Genomic DNA, 22,498 nt, shown 5'->3' with positions numbered 1-22,498 from the left:
AGACCAACAATGGTGCATTACTTGCAATATTTGGCAAAGTATATGGAAAAAATTCTTGGCGTAACAAGAGTAATACTAAATAATGGCAAATCCCACGAAGTATCTCTTCTTTTGACAAAGCCTGTGCTCTTTGCTGCAGGGCTGTCAGAGTCTGTTTGCTCCAGCCAACATTTACTGAAATACCCCTGAGTCATGAGTGAAGTGTTGAAACTGAAGGCAAGTGAAATACTGTGCTTATAAATCTATTAGCATTTGGACTTTGATAGTATAAGGCCAGAGCAAACCTCCTCTCTTGTAACCCGTATCTCCTACTTGGCTTAGCTCTTGGCATTTTGCAGCATGTTGAACCTGACCTTCGAAAAAATCCACCCCTATTGGATGTAAAAAATTACTGGCTCTGGGCAAAAACTACCCAGGAGTTGTAACAGCCTGGGCTTTGAGCTGCCTTGCCTCCCGGTGCAGACGAAAGACTGTTTTGTGCAGCAATTTTCACTTTTCATGTCTGAAAATACATGCAAAAATATTTAATCACAATTCTAAATAATAAAATACGTGCATGTAATTGCATTATTTTCAGTGCTATAAGGACAGTGAATCAAAGCATTGACATTATGTCTGCACGCCAGCTTCAATGGAAGGCTTCACTTAGATTGCCTGACAAGAGTAATATTTTCAGGAGATGGGGGAGAGGATATAACTGGAGACTCTTGACAGATATAATGTCAAGATCTACAAGCAACCATTTTCCATATATATATCTTTGATGTTCAGTCCATACCAAAACATTTGTCAATGTGTTGCAACACTTAAAATCTAAAAATTCCCTGTTTTTGCAATGTTAGTCATACCTAAGCCCTGCTAAACCATCCAAGTGAATCAAGAATGAGTTCCGGGGGGCAGCATGAGCCAATACTAAATGGCGCCACTATAAAAAAAATATTGCCTGCATCATGACGGGCCTGGGCCGACAGCCAGGCCCCTGAAGAAAACCTACCGGTGCTATAGGCAGGTGGGGAAAAAAAAAGGATCACATCAGAAGAATGGACAGAGGTTTGTTAGTGGCACTTTAAGGTTATGCTACCTTAAAAATGGATAAAGGTTTGTTAGTGGCACTTCAAGGTTATGCTACCTCTTCAAAGATTGGCCAGTCATGGTTTAAAGTGGAACAGGATAAACAAGAAACAGGCAGGTATCTGTGGACACTACTGTTACTATCAATTGCCAGCCTATGGCAAAATTTGAACCTATGCTATCAGAAACATAAGACCCATATGCTGATCACTCGACTAATCGTAACGGTACTACAGCCATAGAAACATAATAGAGTTTAAATATATCATTCAAAATGTCAACCTTTTTACATACCTTTTTTAAGATATGTAGCCTACTGGTGTTACAGTTAAATATTGAACTCAATTTGTATGCAGAGATGTGAGGTATGTTATTAAGCTGTAATGTTTCCAACACATTAGTTGTGATTAAAGCAACACGGAATAGTAACTAAAGAGTATAAATTATCACTGAGAACAAGAGGTTCCTTACTATATTGTCGTGAGCTTGATGGCCGAGTCGAGTTTCCTCCAACCCCATCAAGTTCACATCCTGTTGAGAGGCAATTTTTTAATCAAAGTGAAAAATGGATGCAAATGGTCACTAAAATGAGTTATTATACTTGGTGTCACAAATTCAGGCAAAGAATTTAGGGAAGGACTCCTGGACTTGGCGTCACTGATGAGGTAAATGATCTCTTGCACTCATTGGGCTATAATATATACATTGTTATAATGTGTATTATTGTCTTGTTACTATATATTACCTACTGATAGTGGAAATACATGTCAGGATTAATCAAGGAAAAAATAATCATGTATGGAAATTGTGAACTTTTAAGTTCATGTAACAAACAAGGTTTATTATACACAAAAAGGTTGGATACTTCAGATGTAAAAGATTTTTGGATATAACATCACCCCCTTCCTCCATATTGGTTCTTTAAAGCAAGGGTTGACTACAGCTGATTATTATTTGCGGCAGGTTTAATGACACTTTTTTTTAGTGCAAAGCATCTGGAAATCAATGATCATTATAAGGAATACTTCTCATGAGTAGCTACTAAAACTTAACAAGCTAGAAGGAGGCACAATCATAATATAAAGGATAGATATATTATAAGACATAGCCACATTGGTGGATCCAAGGGGGGGCCCAGGGGGCCCGGGCCCCCCCCCATAGTCCTGAGTGATACAGGAAAACTAGCTCAAAAGCGCGCTGCGGCTAAAACAATGCTTTAGCACAAAGTTCAGGCCGTTATACCCATTGATTTAGGTCAGTCCACCAGTTTTTCAAGACCAGGACTGCCGAGAATGGCTAATCGGTAATGCTAATGCTCCTTCCACCCGCAAAAAGTCTGACGTCCCCCCCAAACTCATTTCCTGGATCTGCACCCAAAGACATACCGTAACATGGTCCAGTGATCATGGGAAAAAAAAAAGTTAAGAATCAATATCCAATCATCTCAGGATACACACATCAGCATCCATATGAAGGAATTCTACAACTTAAAAGTGATGTTGAGCAGGGCATGTGTTAAGTGACTTGCACAATCTATTTTGTGAAGTCATAATTAGATTAGTAACACAACAATCAACAAACACTAGATGAAGTATTCATACCAAAATCAGTACATGGAGCTGGTGCACTGCAATGGGGAGCACATTCCTGCAGCTCACCAAGAGGGTTGGATGATGCCACGTACTTCAGGGGGTAGCTAAATGTCTTCACCCGTGGCCTCTTTCTTGGACTCTCCCCTTCAGCTGCCACATTTTCTTGGATAATATCAAACGTGTTCGGATCTGTTGGGATGTGGTTGTATTAGATGTAGAATAACATACGACAGTGGAACATGAAAGGAAAGAGTATGTCCACACGGTAAAATATGGAGATGAGGATTGCACTGCATTAGTTAAGTGATTACAAGAGGTAAACTGAAATTCTTTGGATACTGAAAGGATGTACGGGAACAACTGGATGAGAAGGGAGAGAGATGCAGATTTTGATGTTATATAGCTAGTTACACCAATGAAGACTTAGGACATACACATTCAGAAAGACCACAATCTAGTGCTTCTCTGTCTAGCAGCCAAAATTGTGGTCTTTCTGAATATGTAATCTAGAACATTGAAGGAATTAATAATAAGAAAAGCAATAATGATTAATGAGTATAAATATATTTCTGCTATTTTTGTTTATCTTAATACTAGTATTAGAATTTTCAAACACTAATAATATAATAAATAAATATTGATAAATTAATGAAAATAAATACATTAATTGTACTAATACTACCACTACCAATATTAACAGCACTGCACCTAATAGACTGAGCAATAAACTGAGTCTGAAATATAACCATAACTGAACTGTCTCTGTCTGTGTGTTATGTGAAGCTTGCTCCATGCACCGTGATAGGAATGGCATAGATGCATGCAGGTTGCTGAGATACTTACAGTCACCAGCCACTTGTAGATATGGCACCAAAATGTGTTGGAAGCATTGGCGGCCAACTTCTATTTATTTATTATTTTCTTTAAACAAAGGAGACAGCTCAAGGACAACAAAGCGTACTAGAAAAAAAGCCCACTACGCACCACTCCCAAAACAGACAAAAGTAGTCTTGATATACTCTTCTAGAAGGTCAAATTATAGGCAGGAGGAAATGCAGACGAAGGAAGGCTGTTCCAAAGTTTATCAGTGTAAGGGATGAAAGAGTGAAGATGCTGGTTAACTTTTGCATAAGATGTTTGGCAAGATAGAACATGCAGTAATTGACGTAAATTAGAAAAGTATAGATTTAGGAGGGAAATGGGCAGGCATTAGTTTAGTAATAGGGTCGTGGGGAAATGGAACAGACTCAGCAATCACATAGTGAGTACAGGGACGATAGCTTGTTTTAAGAAGAATGGATAGCTACATGGACGAGGCTGACAGGTGGTAGTGGGGAGGAATCTGGAACTGCCGTGTGTAGGGCATTCGGCTTCTTGCAGTCTCCCCATGTTCATGTGTTTAAATCAAGTGCAGCGGCCAGCGGGGCCGCGGGAGGAGAGGAGGCATGCAGATAGCAAGTTTAGAACATCTATCAGCGTGAAAATCATTAAAATTTCCACATTATCATTATTTATATATCACTTACCCGGCTGGCATCCTTCCGTAGTAAATGTAGCTTCATACCAGGCTACGTCCTCTTTTTCACCACAAAGGGACATGATTTGAGGTTCCGGCTGGTAAACGTGGCGGCCGCGGCGGTGTTATGATTTTTGAACGAGACAGCGTTGCAATCGGAGCAGAAAGATATTGCTGCGAATAGCAGTATAATAAACAGTAAGTTACACCGAAATAATTATATTCACTCACTCTTTTCACCTACAAACCAATGATTCAATGTAAATCATTACTGATGGAAGTCAGCGTGCGTGCTAAAACAATGAGTTTGGAAGAAAAACATAATCAGTTTTTTTTTAAAGAACGGCAATAGGGCTACAGTCTTTGTTCATTCCAGTATGTATACAGAAAGGTTAAACACATAAAAAACATCTAACCACTGGTAGCCTCCCACAAATGCAGAGAAAGTAATATGATTGCGGTACAATAATAGGATTATTCATGACATTAAGTCAGTCTATATCTACCTGTTAAATATATATAGATATATATATATATATATATATATATATATATATATATATATATATATATATATATATATATATATATATATATATATATATATATATCTATTCATTTAATGTTTATCTCCCTATATATATATATTTTCTATCTAAAATGGGAAATAACCAGACTGAAGAAAAAAAGTAGCAACATTTGCTGCTTGATCCCATGTAGCAACACTGCTGATTGGTACTGGGGGCAGGGCTCCCACAAAGGCAGATCAGTAATTCCCTAGACTCGTGCTGAAAAATCCCTAGATTGGACAAAAAGTTTCTAGTTTACAAATATTGACACATTAACTTACAGTATCCCCCCCCCACCCCCCCCAAAAAAAATAATAATAATAATAGGAAAAATTTGCTTTTTAAGTATTTCAGAAGTCTACTTTTTATCATTATACAGATAATACACTTTTCTTTACCTTTTTGACAATGATTTTCTTCGAAACAAAAAAGAACTTGTAACAAAATGTTTGAGTTTTTCTTGTGATGATTAAATTTTCATCATGTTCTTAATAAATTCCTAAAATGACATAAATAAATGAGATCCCTTAGCAGCTGAGATAGACGAGTGATTTTCATCAAGCAGTATAACATATAAACAAAGACTAAATTAAAATCAATAAATAACTGAAAATCCTGAGCATTAGCTGTTGACATTTCCTGTCAACAAAATACGAGAAAATACACTGGCAGTTCATATTCTTGCTTTTCTAGCATAAATTGCACTATTAACGAATACAGTAATTTAAGAAAACACTTTCATACAAAATATAGGTGTTGCTTGTGTACTTTACACTTTGGTATACCGAATATATTATTGGCATAAGTAAAGTTCTATCATATTCTTAACAGAATGATAAAATGAAAAAAACGATTCCTTAGCAGCTGAGATAGACTAGAGTGCTTTCCATCACGTTCTATCTTCTATAAATAATATTAATAGACTAAACTAAAATCAATAAATAACTGAGAATCCTGAGATATTGCAGTCTGACATTTCCTCAGTCAACACAATATAAAAAAAAACGCTTGAGAGTTCATACTTTTGCTTTTTCCAGCAAAACTTGCAGTGTTAAAAAATACAGTAAAAAAAAAAATCATACAAAAAGTATATGTTGCTTATTATTTACTTTACACTTCATAAGCATTATTATGATTTTAGTGCCTGCAATGATTTCATGAGCTTTAGTGTCTGTTGCATTGCTTTTGACATTTTGCATAAGCTTTAACAACCTTAATTGGGTGATCATGTACACTTAGTTTATTAGCAGTTAACCCAGTTAAAGCCATACCTAGTTTTCAGTGAGTTTCTGTAATCATTCTTAATTGCTTTCAGTGTGCTAAAAAGTCTTTCAACTGGAATATTTGCATAAGGTAGTGACATCATGCACCCAATAACTATGCAGATTTCTGTATTTCAACTCACTACTTATGTTTTTTTGGGTTCAGTCTTTCTCTCCAGCTGGAAATCCCTAAATTGTCACTAAAGGCGACCAGAATTACCCAGAAAATTCCCCAAAAGCCAAAATCCCCAGATTATCACTAAATGCATGAAAAAGTCCCAATCTGGGGACAAAATCTCCAAAAGTGGGAGCCCTGACTGGGGGTAGGGGGTCGGTGTCTTAAGGGGGGGAGGCGCCTGGATGTAAACAAAGCTGCTCCTGCGCCATCTGTTGCAACCGACATACACCACCACCCGCCCACGGTCTCCCATAGAGGCCCCCTCTCCTGTTCTATAATCTCCTTGGTCGCGGGCTGCGGGCTGTGGTGCGTCGTGCGCCTGGTAGGCGGCATGAAACGAGTCTCGCGAATCGGTCAAAATATTTCGGCGAGCCTTAATCGGTCACAATATCTCGCCACACCGACACTCAAGGACGAGGGCAAGCCAGCCAAGGACGGAGGAGTAGCAAGGGTGCCGTCTTCACATTTTCATGGTATCCACATACATGTAGCTGACACAACACTAATACGGTTTTAATTTACACCACTTGTTAATGACATTTCAGGTGATTTTTACGTGACGTGTGTGTCTCCGTGTAGAGCCGTATCCAGTTTCCCTTAGGCTGTTGAATTTTATTCAAGTGTAGGAGGATGTTTAATATTTTTGCTGAATTGTGAACATTGTTCGCATTTTAAGTATATTCATTCATTTTATCTTCTCCTTTCTTGTGTGTGTTTTGTTGCACAGTGGAGAAGGTAGTTTATCATGCTTAGTATTCAATCATTATTCTTTTCCCTCTTTTTAATGCGTGTTGAAGCATCTGGGGCAAGTGAGTACACTTAGCGGTGAATGATCATTACCTTTAGTGCAGTTTAGCGGTAATACTTTTCCTTTACCATATTCCTCCTCATAAAGCCTTATTTTATTAATGTTTTTTTTAAATGGCAGATAAACCTGACCCGGAGCTAGAACCTTTGACCAAGGTATATCAGAAGTTGGTACAGAACTCGAAAGAGACCGTCGAGGATGACAGTTCCCGTACCCTAAGGAGCGGGATAACTCATCAGAAAGTTCCTCCTCCTCCTTCTCATTCACACCCGCATGATAACAAAGGTAATAACTTAACTACCCAAGAATCAACAATGGCTGCTAATACCATGAAACTTCTGCCGACTACGGCATCAGTCAGAGCTTTCGCAGGCAATGAACCGGATTACACTGCGAGAGACTTCATCCTACAATGCGAGGATGTCATGAATAACTCATTTCTGTCAGAACCGGGAGATAAAATCTTCTTCATTAGGTCCAGATTGAAGCCAGAAACAGAAGCATCAGCTCATACGTACACCAGCGCGTTCATGGAACCGCAACAAACCAAAGATTATGACGCGTTTCGTTCACATTTTCTGGAATCTTTCGGGGAGAATGTTAAACATAGCCTCATCAAGGGATTAAATGTAGCTGTGACCAAATTGATTTCAGCTGTGGAGAATAAAGGGCTTTCTGACGGGCAAGTGGACGCTTATCGATTGTCTACTGATTTGGGCTCATATTTGAAAGCTGGTGGCTGGACAGTGGGAGAGAATATGTCACTATCTAATGTAAAAAAAATCCTGGAATTGTTCATGGACATGGCTGTCATCAAGGGCCAGTTTCGAAAAAGTTATTTATCCCTAGCCTACGGCCAAACTGACAAGCTGCCCGATTTCGTCCTTAAACTCAAGACCAAAATTGAGAAAGGCGCAGCGCCAGTTCCCGCTGTAGCCGCTGTAGAACAGAACATCGCTAATATTAGCGCGTCCTCATCCGCCACCGAAAAGCCTAAACGCCACTGTTCTTATTGTCAGCGAGACGATCATACGGTTGACTATTGTACAAAACGTCAGCGGGATCGCAGGGCAAGAGGAGAGGGAGGCTCGCAGATGTCAGGCACGTCTGCTTTTCAGAAGACCCCGGCCGCTCCAAAATGTCGTGCCGAGGGCTACAACACTGGCAAGTCCTGTTTTATCCACGGTACTTGTAGCCATACCACAGAGGAGTGTTTCTCTGTGCTAAAGTTAAAGAAAGAGCAAGCAGGAAAGTTAGTGAAGGGGTCGGGGGAAGCCGAGCGTCAGCCAGGGTAGCAACCTGGGGGCCAGAGGAAATTGAGACTGCAGTGCAGGCTGACAATAGTAGCTTGTATGAATCTGTTGTGGCCGCGTGCAGTCAACCTGATATCATGATACTTAAAGTCAAGCTGGGTCCGCTACAAGCGCCATTTGCGGTCAACACCGGCGCTGCGGTTAATGTGTTGTCAGAAAAGACGTACATAGCTTTAAAACGCGCGTCGCGGGGAGGCCGCTACCAGCTACGATCCTCTGACCTAAGCCTTTGTGGTGTCACCGCCGACAGGCTTAACATCCTTGGGGTGGTGAGTTTGCCAGTGAGTTTGGGACGAAACACCCCTGTCATGCGTTTGGATTTTTACGTGACGTCAAACTTTTCACTGCCGTCTGACGGTCTTCTTGGGTTGTCGGCACTGATGTCTAACCGCATAGTAATACTTTCAGATAGTAATACAGTAAGGTTTCAAGGGAGATCTTTCAAGGCCATGGATCAACCTGTGCGCCTCGCTTCTCCCTGGGAAAGAAAGGAAATACCCAGCAAGGATCGGGAAAGTGTTTCTCCTGACTCGGTAGTGCATACCGTGCCGACTCTTTTCACGGTGCCGGTGTATGGGGCGGGCACCACCTCACTTCATAATAAACCACCAACACCACCTGATGTTTTCAGGGGATGGAAAAATGTCAATGCGATAGTCGTAGGGAATCATGAAATCCCTCAACGAACCGCAATGCACGTCCCCGTGTCAGTCCCTAACGCCACCGTAGGTTGTGACATCTGCCTAGCCCTAGATAGGTAATCATATAAATCCTGCCACTTGCCATACTTTGGGGGTTGATTGGACCCCAAGGGAAATAAAATACACAGAAAATCAGGTAATGATTTTATTGAAAGACTTAAGCTAGTCACTTGATGTTTAAGGTTTCCTCTGTAATTTCAACTTCTATATTAGTAGAACACAGAACTTTGAAATTCTGAAAAATATATTTCAAAAAAACTTTCTCATTTATTTAGTTACATATAAAAAAATACATATGTATAACAATAATCCCCTGACCCCAGGGCATCCTTAGTCTAGCAAATATAAGTGGAGGGATGAGGTAATCCACCTTGAAGACAGCAGCCAGCAGACCCTGTTGGAAGATAGTGGAAAAGTGTTTTGAAAAATGGGATTTTTTTCCTCCTTTTTTTGAGTAGTTTCTTTTCTGGTATATTCAACGCTTATAAACCCATATATTAGTGACTTATAATGGATGAAAATAAAGATATAAGCCAAGTAAGGCATTAAAAACACCTTGCTTCATATTTTCATGATATTTACCTGGTCTTACCTGTAGTCCTAGCAGAGAAGGTAGCTGTGGCGTGTCCACATATGGGGACGCTGCAAGAGGCACAGTCGGACCACACTTTGGTGTCATTACTTCTGGGGAAAAAAGTTACAGCTGTTTTTCTTTTTTTCCCCAGGGTCTTTCCTCATCCCCCCAACATACATGGGTCCCAGGTCCCAGTAAAAAAATGCATATATTCACTGTGCATGTATACATATTTATCGGCACCAGAACACCCAGTAACCACTTGTAAAATATTATATAGTCACTTTAGTTTTCTAATATTCACTTCAAGAACAATTGCTATACATATTTCGTCATCAAAATCTCACTCACAAAAAAAAGACCAAAAACGAGAAAAATCGCATATGGGACACCATCAAGTACAAGCGTACACATTCCTCAGTTTACGGCCAAAGGGGGTGCTCGCCATCCCCACCTCATCACAAAAGCAACACTTTCCATAAGAAATGCTCACGCACTATTGTCCAGCAAGTGTGTTCGCAGAAACTCGAGTTTTGTCACAGTAAGTCATCCCTCTCTCTCCCTGAAAATTCAGCTACACTATTAGGGTTTGGGGGCGTCCTGCGCCCCCAGAGCAGCCACAGAATTGCCTGGAGCTAAGAACGACGATGATGCCCACTCTCTCTCGTGAGACTAAGACCATAATGACTAGAAAACACTCGCAGTGCGGTGTTCTTTGACACATGCTTCAGCACATAGGCTGGAGGTGTCGGACACCCCCAGATTACCTATCTAGGGCTAGAAGGGCCTAGTCGTGTGAACACGCTAGCGATAGAGTCCACCCTTAACACGGTACGCGAGGGAAGTAGGACCGTAGCTTTAGTGGTTAATGCCACTGGCGGTCCGGTTAAACTCAAAAATTGGGGTCTTTTTGGGTGGCGCATTAGCATTCGACGGACAGGTGTCGACAGAACCTTTAGAGTTAAAGCGGCCTTGTGTCGGCGCGGTGGGTCAACCCGACGCCGGCGACAAGACATGTCAGGCCTCATCTGTCGATTCTTTAGTCAGACTAAATTGGTCGATTATCCCGAGCTTAGGGGCCCGCTTCTGAAGCTTTCACATCAGTATAGTGATGTCATTGCCCTGCCCGGTGAGCCCTTAGGTGCGACTGATACGACAGAGCACAAGATTAGGGTTAAACCCGACACCAAACCGGTGTACATTCCTGCATACAGACTTTCACACAGTCAAAGGCAGATTGTAGATGAACAGGTTAAAAATATGTTGTAATGTGTATATTATAATGTACATGTGAGTGTGTGACTGTGTGTCTAAGCACAGGCTCAGTGCCTTTGCCAGGATGTTCTGGAACACGTCAGAACCGTGGGAAGATGTGATGAACTGACACTAGGATCAGCAAATGATGATTTTCATCAACAGTCATCAACCGGAACCCCCACCCTTTCTGACGAACTAACAAGCAAATAAAACGAGCGAACAACGGGAAGACGGGGAGAAGCCGAGAGAAGACAGCGGGCAGCGGGCGGGCGAGTGGTGCTCGCCGGCCCCTGGCACGTTGGTGTGGCTGGCTCTGGTGTGCGTGCGACTCGCTCACGTAAACTGTAAACTTTATGTACAACTATTAATATAGTTAAAATTACATTTTGTATTGGTATTGCCCTGTGAGAGAGAGAACTAAGTGAACTAAAGTGAACTTATATCGGCTACCGCTCGGCCAACCAAAAAACTATTGTGTTATCTCACCTACTACAATCAACTTGTGAAAGCAGGCAACGGTACATCGGACCTGACGTGAGATAGCAGTTCGCCCCTTAAACATTAACACTTAACACTTAAAACAAAAACACTTAAAAACAGCTAACAAAAAGGCTAACAATCTACCTATTCCTCAATACCGAGTACAAATTCCTCCATTTCTAATAGTAACTACTTGAAATTCAACTATTCACTATTATAAAAAACAGGAAGTTCTTTCTCATACACGTACTTCTCTCTCTCTCTCTCATATAACCTACTTGTAATTTTTAAGATCACACCAAGTGATTGTTGATGTGGCAGCACTTAGTTGGGGAAGGGGATCAGATGTGGCAAAACTTGGTCCTGGAACAGGATCAGATGTGGTTGCACTTGGTCCTGGAGCAGGATCAGATGTAGTAGCACTTGGTCGTGGAGCAGGATCAGATGTGGTAGCACTTGGACGTGGAGCAGGATCAGATCTAGCCAGGGCTTGGTATCTCTCAGGATCAGGACCAGATGTCCCAGGAATTTCTTGACTTCCCTCAGTCTTTTCTTCATTACATGTTGCAGGCTACCCAGCTTCTGATTTTAATTTCTCAAGTGCTTTTAAAAAATGAATCCTGTCTCCAATACAGGGAACCAGCAATTCTGCCATCCGTTCTGCCATCTTCAATAGTCTTCATTCATCCACTTTCTTTTCTTTTTGGGATATATTAATATTTTGAGCCATCCATTTTTTTCTTCTTTTGGGGAAATACTAATATTTTTATGTAGTGCCATACTTATTGCAAACAACACAACAGTCGGGACAAAACAAAATATGGAAAATTTGAAAATATGAAAAGTTTACAAGGTATTCAGGCCATTAAGTGAATATGTGGAGAGAATATTTGAATATAATTTGTTCTTTATTGCAATGAAAATAGGTAGAGGGAAAGAAGAAAATATGCTTATGTGATACTCATAAAAAAAAAAAAAAATACACTGCAGAGTGTATCTTTACAAATACAGTGGTGACCATTGAAAATGATGTGTTTTGATTGCCATGTCATGCCAACTTCATGAGCACCCAAAAATACTATAAAGTGACATTTATATATTTAATTACCTTAGACTTTTGACTTGCCTTGCATTATTGAACATAATCAGGAAGATTCTCTAGGTTGATTTTAAAATCAAAATACTTGAATTTCAAATTTAAAAAGTTGACTTACAAAAAAAAAAAATAATGAATTTCAATAAGAAAAAAATGTTATTAAACTGAATAACATTTTTGCCTCTCACCCTCCCTCCTTCAATGACCCCTTACTACACCCCTTTTCCTCTCTCCCTTCCCCCTTCAATAGTCATCCCTCCACCCCGCGCCTTAAACATTAACACTGCGGCCTGTCTACTCCGTGAGCGTCAAATCAGCACCCAGCCACACCCGAGGGCAACGCCCCGCCCCGCCCCGCACAGTCCACACAGCCCGCTCGCCCCGCCTTGCACAACCAAGTCTCCTTGAAGGTGTCTTGGCGCTTGTTTCTTCCTACGACACAACTAGTCGTAGGTGCGCACTTTTCTTCGCCAGGCAACTCGGACCTTTGAGGGTGACTGGTGGGCGTATATTGTCTGCCTGTCGCCCCTCCCACCACCGCTGCCAACCGACGGACGGCAGACCCTGCCACCCCTGCAGTCCTGCCCCACCACCGGCGAGGCGAAGGACGCGAGCGTGCTGAGTAGTGGGGTATCGAATTGCTGTCTTCGAGGTTTTTAACACATTTTAGCTAACACCTTCTCTTCCTTACCGAAACACAGGTTTCTGAGGCTACTGACAGCAATCTCTACTCTGTTCCCTCCTACTATCTCTATCCTAATTTTAAATCCAAAGCTGGATGTTGCGCCTACGTGCGCAACGACATCACTTGCTCTCGTGCCCACGACCTTGACTCTTCTGAATTTTCCACCATCTGGCTAAGACTTCATTGTCATTCTAATACTAAATATATATTTACTTTTTATCTCTCACCTAACTCTACTAACTATGTAAAACTCTTTGACTATTTGAACTCTAAAGTGGAGCGCATCTTGACCCACTCTCCCTTCGCTGAAATCTCCATCTTGGGAGATTTCAATGTTCACCACCAGCTTTGGCTTTCATCCTCTTTCACTGACCATCCTGGTGAGCAAGCCTACAACTTTGCTCTCCTCAACGACCTAGAGCAGTTGGTTCAGCACCCTACTCGTATTCCCGACCGTCTTGGAGACAGACCCAACATTCTGCACCTCTTCCTTACCTCTAATCCTTCTGCTTACTCTGTCAAACTGTTCTCACCGTTGGGCTCCTCCGATCATAACCTTATTTTTGTATCCTGTCATAGCGCTCCTGTACATCCTCTGGACCCGCCGAGGAGGCGATGCTTCTGGCTTTTGCTTCAGCTCGGTGGGACGACCTGAGGACGTACTTTTCCGATTTCCCGTGGAATGATTACTGCTTCCAGGATAGAGACCCCTCTGTGTGTGTTCTGCGCATCACAGAAGTGATTGTCTCTGGAATGGAGGCAAACATTCCACGTACTTTCTCTACTCCTCATGCTAAAAAGCCTTGGTTTAATCATGCTTGTTCTCGTGCTATTAAAGATAGAGAGGCAGCTCATATAAGGTTCCAGAGCCTCCGAACTCCCACCAACTTTGATCTATACATTTCAACCCAAAATCGTACCAAATCTATTCTCCAAATTACCAAAACTTCTTTTATAAATAAAAATGTCAACACCTTGCTTCTTCTAATTCTTCCCGTGACTTCTGGCATCTAGCCAAAAATATCTCCTCCAATTTCACTTCTTCCTCTTTCCCTCCTCTCCTTAACCTTGACGGCAGCACTGCCGTCTCATCTGTCTCTAAGGCTGAACTCTTTGCTCAAACTTTCTGTAAGAACTCCACCTTGGACGATTCTGGGCATATTCCTCCTACTCATCCCCCCTCTGACTCCTTTATGCCTGTTATTAAGATTCTTCCTAATGATGTTTTCTATGCCCTCTCTGGCCTCAACTCTCAGAAGGCTTATGGACCTGATGGAGTGCCTCCTATTGTCCTTAAAAACTGTGCTTCTGTGCTGACACCCTGCCTGGTCAAACTCTTTCGTCTCTGCCTGTCAACATCTACCTTTCCTTCTTGCTGGAAGTATGACTTCATACAGCCTGCACCTAAGAAGGGTGACCGCTCCAATCCCTCAAACTACCGTCCTATTGCTTTACTTTCTTGTCTATCTAAAGCTTTTGAATCAATCCTTAACCGGAAGATTCAAAAGCACCTCTCCACTTCTAATCTTCTCTCTGATTGCCAGTATGGATTCCGCAAGAGGCGTTCTACTGGCGATCTTCTTGCTCTCTTAACTGACTCTTGGTCATCCTCTCTTAACAGTTTCGGTGAAACTTTCACTGTTGCGCTAGACATATCGAAAGCCTTCGATAGAGTCTGGCACCAGTCTTTGCTTTCTAAACTGCCCTCTTTCGGATTCTATCCCTCTCTCTGTTCCTTTATCTCCAGTTTCCTCTCCGGCCGTTCTATCTCTGCGGTGGTAGACGGTCACTGCTCTTCCCCTAAACCTATCAACAGTGGCGTTCCACAGGGCTCTTTCCTATCACCCACTCTCTTCCTGTTATTCATCAATGGTCTTCTTTCCATAACAAACTGTCCTGTCCACTCGTACGCCGACGACTCCACTCTGCATTATTCAACTTCTTTCAATAGAAGACCATCACAACAGGAAGTACACGACTCCAGACTGGAGGCAGCAGAACGCTTAACCTCAAACCTTGCTATCATTTCCGATTGGGGTAAATAATAACTTGTGTCCTTCAGTGCCTCAAAAACTCAACGACTCCACCTATCAAATCGACACAATCTTCCAAATACCTATCCCTAATCTTCGTCAACACTCAGCTGTCACCTTCTTCATCACTAAATATCATCGGTCTATCCTTAGCTCAAAATCTCAACTGAAAACTTTATATCTCCTATCTCGCCAAATCAGCTTCCTCGAGGTTGGGCGTTCTGTATCGTCTCCGCCAGTTCTTCTCCCCCGCGCAGTTGCTATCCATATACAGGGGCCTTGTCCGCCCTAGTATGGAGTATGCATCTCACGTGTGGGGGGGCTCCACCCACACAGCTCTTCTGGACAGAGTGGAGGCTAAGGCTCTTCGTCTCATCAGCTCTCCTCCTCCTACTGATAGTCTTCTACCTCTTAAATTCCGCCGCGATGTTGCCTCTTTTTCTATCTTCTATCGATATTTCCACGCTGAGTGCTCTTCTGAACTTGCTAACTGCATGCCTCCCCCCCTCCCGCGGCCCCGCTGCACACGATTTTCTACTCATGCTCATCCCTATACTGTCCAAACCCCTTATGCAAGAGTTAACCAGCATCTTCACTCTTTCATCCCTCACGCTGGTAAACTCTGGAACAATCTTCCTTCATCTGTATTTCCTCCTGCCTACGACTTAAACTCTTTCAAGAGGAGGGTATCAGGACACCTCTCCTTCCGAATTCGATCTTGCTTTTGACCACCTCTTCTGATTCTTTTTTTTTAGGAGCAGCGATTTGCGGGCTTTATTTTATTATTGTTTTTTGTGTGCACTTGAGCTGCCTCCTTTGTTGTCAAAAAAAAAAAAAAAAATATATATATATATATATATATATATATATATATATATATATATATATATATATATATATATATATATATATATATCTATATATACAATGATACAGTTTCCGTAATTACACCACTTGTAACATGATTTCAGGTGAAGTACTATTATTATGTTCACGTGTTTAGGCGTGTGGGGGCGATTCTAATCTATTAGATTTTTTAGCTGTTGATTTTTCTGGCGTGTGGATGTTTAATATTTTTCTTGAGTAACATTGTTACGCATTTTCTGTATAATCATTCATTTTCTTTTCTCCTTTCTTTTGTATATTTTATTGCACAGTGGAGAAGTTTATTTTTCTTGAGTATCATTGTTACGCATTTTATGTATAATCATTCATTTTCTTTTCTCCTTTCTTTTGTGTGTTTTATTGCACATTGGAGAAGTTATGTCTTGCTAAGCCTCACTCATTATTCTTTTTCCTCTTTTATTATGCATTTTAAAAGCATCGGAGAGGTGAGCACATACTTAGCGGTGAATGATTATTACTTTAATTATTTTGCAGCGATATTTTTTTTTTCTTTTACCATTTTACTCCTCATTTTACTAGTATCTCTTTTTAATGGCTGAGAAACCTGACGCGAAGTTACAAGCTATCACCGAGGACTATGACGGGTGGGTAGAGAGAAATGACTGCCGTCACGGATAACGGTAACTGTCATGAAAGGGGTGGTAGCAGTCTTCAAAGGGTGCTTGCTCCTCCTTCTACGCTGCATGAGCAACCAAGAGGTATTACTATTTAGTTACCTTAGTAATCCCACAATGGCTTCTGCCCTAGTCACCCGCTAACAGCAACAGCAGTTAGGCCTTTCGCAGGTAGTAGGGAGGCAGATTATTCGACCAGGGACTTCTTGTTTCAAAGTGAGATTGTCATGGACATTTCATTCGTGTCAAATCCGGGAGATAAAATATCTCTCAGCCACTCGAAGGTCAATCCTGTGAACGGGAGAACGGCCCTCATAAACAGGAGCGCGTTCACAGGACGGAAGGATTATGATGCGTTTCGGTCACTTTTTCTTGAAACAATTGGGGAAGATGGGCAACACAGCCTCGTAAAGGGTGTAAATTTTGCTGTGGACACTGTGCAAACGAGTGGCCTTTTTAACAGGCCAGTGGACGCCTATAGGCTATCTACTGATTTTATCTCGTGTTTTAAACAAGGAAACTGGACAGATGGAGAAACCATTTCTGTAGCTAATGCTACATTATTACTAGAGTTCCTTGTGTACATGATTGTCCTTAAAGTTCCTCTTCGAAGGAGTGCAGTATCCTTTGACTACAGCCCCACTGGCAACCTACACGGTTTTATCAGCCAACTTTTATGGCACTTAAAGTAATTTTGGGTCCTTTTTGAAGCTTCTTTTGCCGTCGGAGAGGGGGGCCTTCGACCCTCTGACCAAAACATTTTTGGGTGTCACCAGCGATAATAAAAAAAAATATCCTTGGTGTGTTCTTTTACCCGTGGTTTAGGCAGAAATAGTTAGATAAATAGGTGGACGGAAATTTGAGCTTCACGATTTTTTTTTTTAATACACAATGTGCATAGTGATCGTCTCCAAAGACTAGCGCCGGCTTGAGGTTCAGCCTGACGCTGCTTTGTCTATCTTTCCACCATACGACTGTAACCTGCATCCTCGCATTTACTAATTTATATTTGGTTCCTGAGCTGTTGCCTGCATCTTTTTCATGCGAGAAGGGGAGTCCTTGAGTAATACTTTTCACTCTAACCCACTATTTTATTTTACTGCTGAGTTGATTTAATTGGAGCCGTAATGACCAAGGGTGTAGACTAACATAGGGATAGGTACAATTTAACCTTGAACCTCATGTGCTTCTGCTTAAAACAGACTTTTTCTCTGCAATGACAGACCTAACTAAACTTGAGCAGATGGTGTCCCTAACTTTTATTGTAACCATCATGTGAATATCTGTAAGCTTTGGAAGTATGCAGACAAGTCTTACTTACCCTTTGCTTGACATACCACTATTACCCGTTACGGAAATTATTTTTGGCGTCACAGATGTCAGTCATCCACGTTCGTTACGATCGAGGGATAGGTGGAAATTTGTCTTTTTAATTTGATGTTTATTAATGCTGGAATTACTTTAATCGATTATGCTGGAGTTATATATTTTAGTGATATTTGTTCCAACAATGATTTCACAACTTGGTGACAGGATTTTTTTTTTTACAGTACTGTAGACCTGTCAAACTGAGCATTAGGAGTTAGTGGTGCTGACTGCCGATGCTTCTAAGGTTTTCCAGACTTGTCCTTGTTATCACATTGTAACTATTAGGAGACTCTACGGATAACATTACCTCTTTCCACACAACCTTATCTATTGTTGTAAACCCACCGTCTCAAAGGCGTACCGAGGGTAACGACACTGGTAATTAATTGTCACGCAACGGATGAGTGTTTCTCTGCGACAGCTTTGTGTCCAGGTGTGACTCGAAGGTTCAGTGTGTAGCAGATCTTCTTCAAGGATTGTTCCTTTTTCTTATTACTATTCCAAATAGCTCCATTACCATGTATCCCAATGACAGTTTAGTCAATTTAATTTTTCTAGGATGTATCATGTAAATAATTTTTCGAGCTATTATTTTGTTATTTTTCGGAATAGTACTCAACTCCACGTCCACGACTCTAGCCCTATATACCTCAACCTGTATGTACAGTCGGCTATAGAGTAGTGTCACACTGTCCAGTAAGTTTCGTTCAGAAAGCGACACCTGGCAACCCCTCCACGCGACATGAAAATTATTATATCCTATCGAAATCGTACTGTTGTGGTGATCGGTGGTCACAGGTGCACTCTCCATAATTTTAAGATAGATATTTATCAAAAGTGCCCGTCGCTAACGCTTAATAAATATTTTTTCTTTAGGCTTTGTCGCTACATTTTGACACGAGCTTTTAGTTTCGGTCAAATTTAGTCAAAACAATTCTAAGTTGTTTATCAAACTATGATACATTTAAAATATACTGCACTTATTAAGGGATTGTTATGCCTTTTAACTTAAAAAATAAATCCCTGACAGCCGAGATCTTGTTCTTTATTAAAATAAATTATACGTAATAATAGGCTATAAACGTTCACATGATGGCGTCGTCGACCGCGGGCTTTTCCTTGCTCGCACTCCACACACACACACACACACACACACACACACACACACACACACATACACGTATTTATACTTAGATATTACGTAATCTTCACGGAGAAATAATTTTAGATTTTTTATGATCTGAATTGTCTTTGAGGCTTTATAGTGACGGGAATTAAGGCTGCGAGTTAAACAGACCCTCAAGCCTATTTGCTGTTTGATGGTAAGGAGCATTAGTTACTGCCTGCCTCTGTGAAGGACAGCATTGCACACGGTATTTTCAAAGTTTAAGAAGAAAAAGTGTTTCAGACTGTTCGTGATGTTTTACCTCGTCGTCATCATCATCATCATGTAGAAGACATTCATTATCGCATTTCTAAATTGAATTCATGTAATCTGGTATATTTCTAACTACATTCTATTATAATATAATATAATATTATACAATATTATAATTATACGGTCACACACACGGTACACACTGATACGCGTCACTAACATCGCCAGTGAATGCGTCACCGTGGTATAGTTGCCAGATACCGCCACCAGGCTAAACATTCTGAAAACCGTGATACTACTCTCTATCGTCGACTGTACATTACCCATTTTTTGTTACTTCCATGATTATTATCATTGGCATTTCCCTATGTTGTATTGTTAGGCGGGCTCTGACTTTTGTGATAATCTTTAAAGCAACTATAACGAGACCACGCTTAGCTAGTACACTTTGGGCGACTGTAACATGGATAGGTACAGCAATGTGTAAAGGTGGGGTGAGCCGCGAGGTTGCGACTTTCAGGGAACCGACTGATGTAATGTGTATATTATAATGTACATGTGAGTGTGTGACAGTGTGTCTAAGCACAGGCTCAGTGCCTTTGCCAGGATGTTATGGAACACGTCAGAGCTGATGGCAGTGGGAAGCTGTGATGAACTGTCACTAGGATCAGCAAATGATGACTTTCATCAACAGTCATCAACCGGAACCCACACCCTTCCGGACGAACTAACAAGCAAATAAAACGAGCGAACAGCAGGAATACGGGGAGAAGTCGAGAGAAGACAGCGGGCAGCAGGCGGGCCAGTGGTGCTCGCCGGTCCCGGGCACGTTGGTGTGGCTGGCTCTGGTGTGCGTGCGACTCGCTCACGTAAACTGTAAACTTTATGTACAACTGTTAATATAGTTAAAATTACATTTTGTATTGGTATTGCCCTAAGAGAGAGATAACTAAAGTGAACTTATAACGGTTACCGCTCGGCCAACTAAAGGGCTATTGTGTTATCTCACCTACTACTATCAAATTGTGGAAGCAGGCAACGGTACACCGGACCTGACGTGAGATAGCAGTTCGCGCCTCAAACATTAACACTTAACACTCGCCACATTAAAAGTCACGCTTAAAAGACGTTAACAAAAGTGGTGAACAGCGGCTTACGGACCTCTCCGAAGTGTTATATCTCTCTAATATAACATAACATAAAATGGTGGCTGGTGGCCGCCTCGTCGTTAACCACGTTAAAAAAGTAACACCTTAAAAAGCCACAACAATGTTGGACCAGGGTATTATTCAGCATTCCCGATCTCCGTGGAACTCGCCCTTGTTCCTAGTCCCTAAAAAGGACGGAAGTTTCAGGCCTGTCATCGATTATAGGAAAGTAAATGACGTGACTGAGGATGATAGGTACCCTCTGCCCGTTTTAGGTGACTTGTTAATGTCCCTGGGGCAAGGGAATACTATTTTCAATAGTCTTGACCTTTTAAGTGGGTACTGGCAGGTGCCGATGGCAGCTGAATCCAGAGAGATTACAGCCTTCAGTACCCCTAGCGGTCATTTTGAATGATTAAAGACGCCATTCGGCCTCAAAACCGCATCCATTATACTTTTCAGAGGATGATCAACACATTGTTCTCAGACATGATAGGCAAAGACGTCAACGCATATTTAGATGCTTTAACCATATGTAGCAAGGATGGCGACAGTCACCTAGCTAAATTAGAAGCAGTTCTGCTTAAACTTAGAGACGCTGGCCTTAAGGCCAATCTGACTAAATGTGAATTTTTAAAGCCAAAAATCATCTTTTTAGGCCACACCGTTGATGGAGATGAAATCCACACGATGGACGATAAAATATCGGCCATAAAGAATTTTCCGCAACCCCAAATCGTCGAAAACGTTCGGTCTTTCCTTGGGTTGTCCGGCTACTATAGGCCTTTCATACAAGGTTTTGCCAAAATTGCTTCGCCTCTAACGCAACTTTTAAAGAAAGAGGTACTTTTTTTTATTGGAATGCCCCACAACACAAGAGTTTTACAGACTTGAAGTCAGCGTTAATCAATGCTCCCGCCTTGGCTTTCCCGGACTACAACGTCCCTTTTACACTTTATACAGATGCCTCAGCCCTAGGTTTTGGTGCTGTTTTGATGCAACCGGACGCTCGCGGTAAAAATCGCGCCATTGCGTACGCAAGTCGTAGTTTAAACCAGGCTGACTCGATCTATTTAGTGACCCATCAAGAAACCCTAGCGGTTGTTTGGACTCTTAAACATTTTAGGGATATTATCCTTGGCTCTCCTATCACTTTCTTACGGACCACGCACCAGTCACCGAGATTTTTAAGGGTAGAAACCTTACCGGTCGACTCGCAGGGTGGTATCTGACCATCCAGGAATTTTGGCCGACCTTTAAGTATTTACCTGGTCGCGCGAATGTCGTCGCGGATTCATTGTCTAGAAACGTACCTGTTGGCTCAGTGACAGAAACGCCTACTGAAAACCAAATTTTAACTCTAAAGGATTTAGCAGCAGCCCAGCGTCGACAAGACGTTTGTGGTAAAGTAATATACGCTCTGGAGTCGGGTGATGAAACAAGTCTCCCGCCACTACCTGTGTCTTTTTCACAATTTTTTTTTTTGTCACAGGAGGACGTCTTGTGCCGCTACTGACCCCACAAAAAGGAGTCTGTCGCACAGTTTGTGATACCGGAGTGTTATGTACCGGCGGCGCTGAACTTAGTTCATGACGCGGTCATTGCTGGTCACCCGGGGAGGGAACGCACATTAACAGCGGCCCGAGCGGTCTATTTTTGGCCAACTATGCGTGTAGATATTGACGCGTATGTGGCTAAGTGTGTCAAGTGTGCCCAACATAAAGGGACGGTGCCTAAGCCTGCGCCGATCCTAGAATACCCGCCCCCTGACTGGCCTTGGGATGTAGTTTCTATTGACTTGCTACAGCTTCCCGCCAGCCACCAGGGCTCTATAGGTACCTCTTGGTTTATGTAGATCACTTGTCTCGGTACGTTGTGTTAGCCCCGGTGAAAGATAAATCTGCTAAGGCCATTACTCATGCCCTAATAACTCATCTAATTTGTCCGTA

The sequence above is a fragment of the Eriocheir sinensis genome, unplaced genomic scaffold (genome assembly GCF_024679095.1).
Source record: "Eriocheir sinensis breed Jianghai 21 unplaced genomic scaffold, ASM2467909v1 Scaffold49, whole genome shotgun sequence".
NCBI lineage: Eukaryota > Metazoa > Arthropoda > Malacostraca > Decapoda > Varunidae > Eriocheir > Eriocheir sinensis.
The sequence above is the reverse complement of the archived record's forward strand: the minus strand, read 5'-3'. Positions refer to the sequence as shown.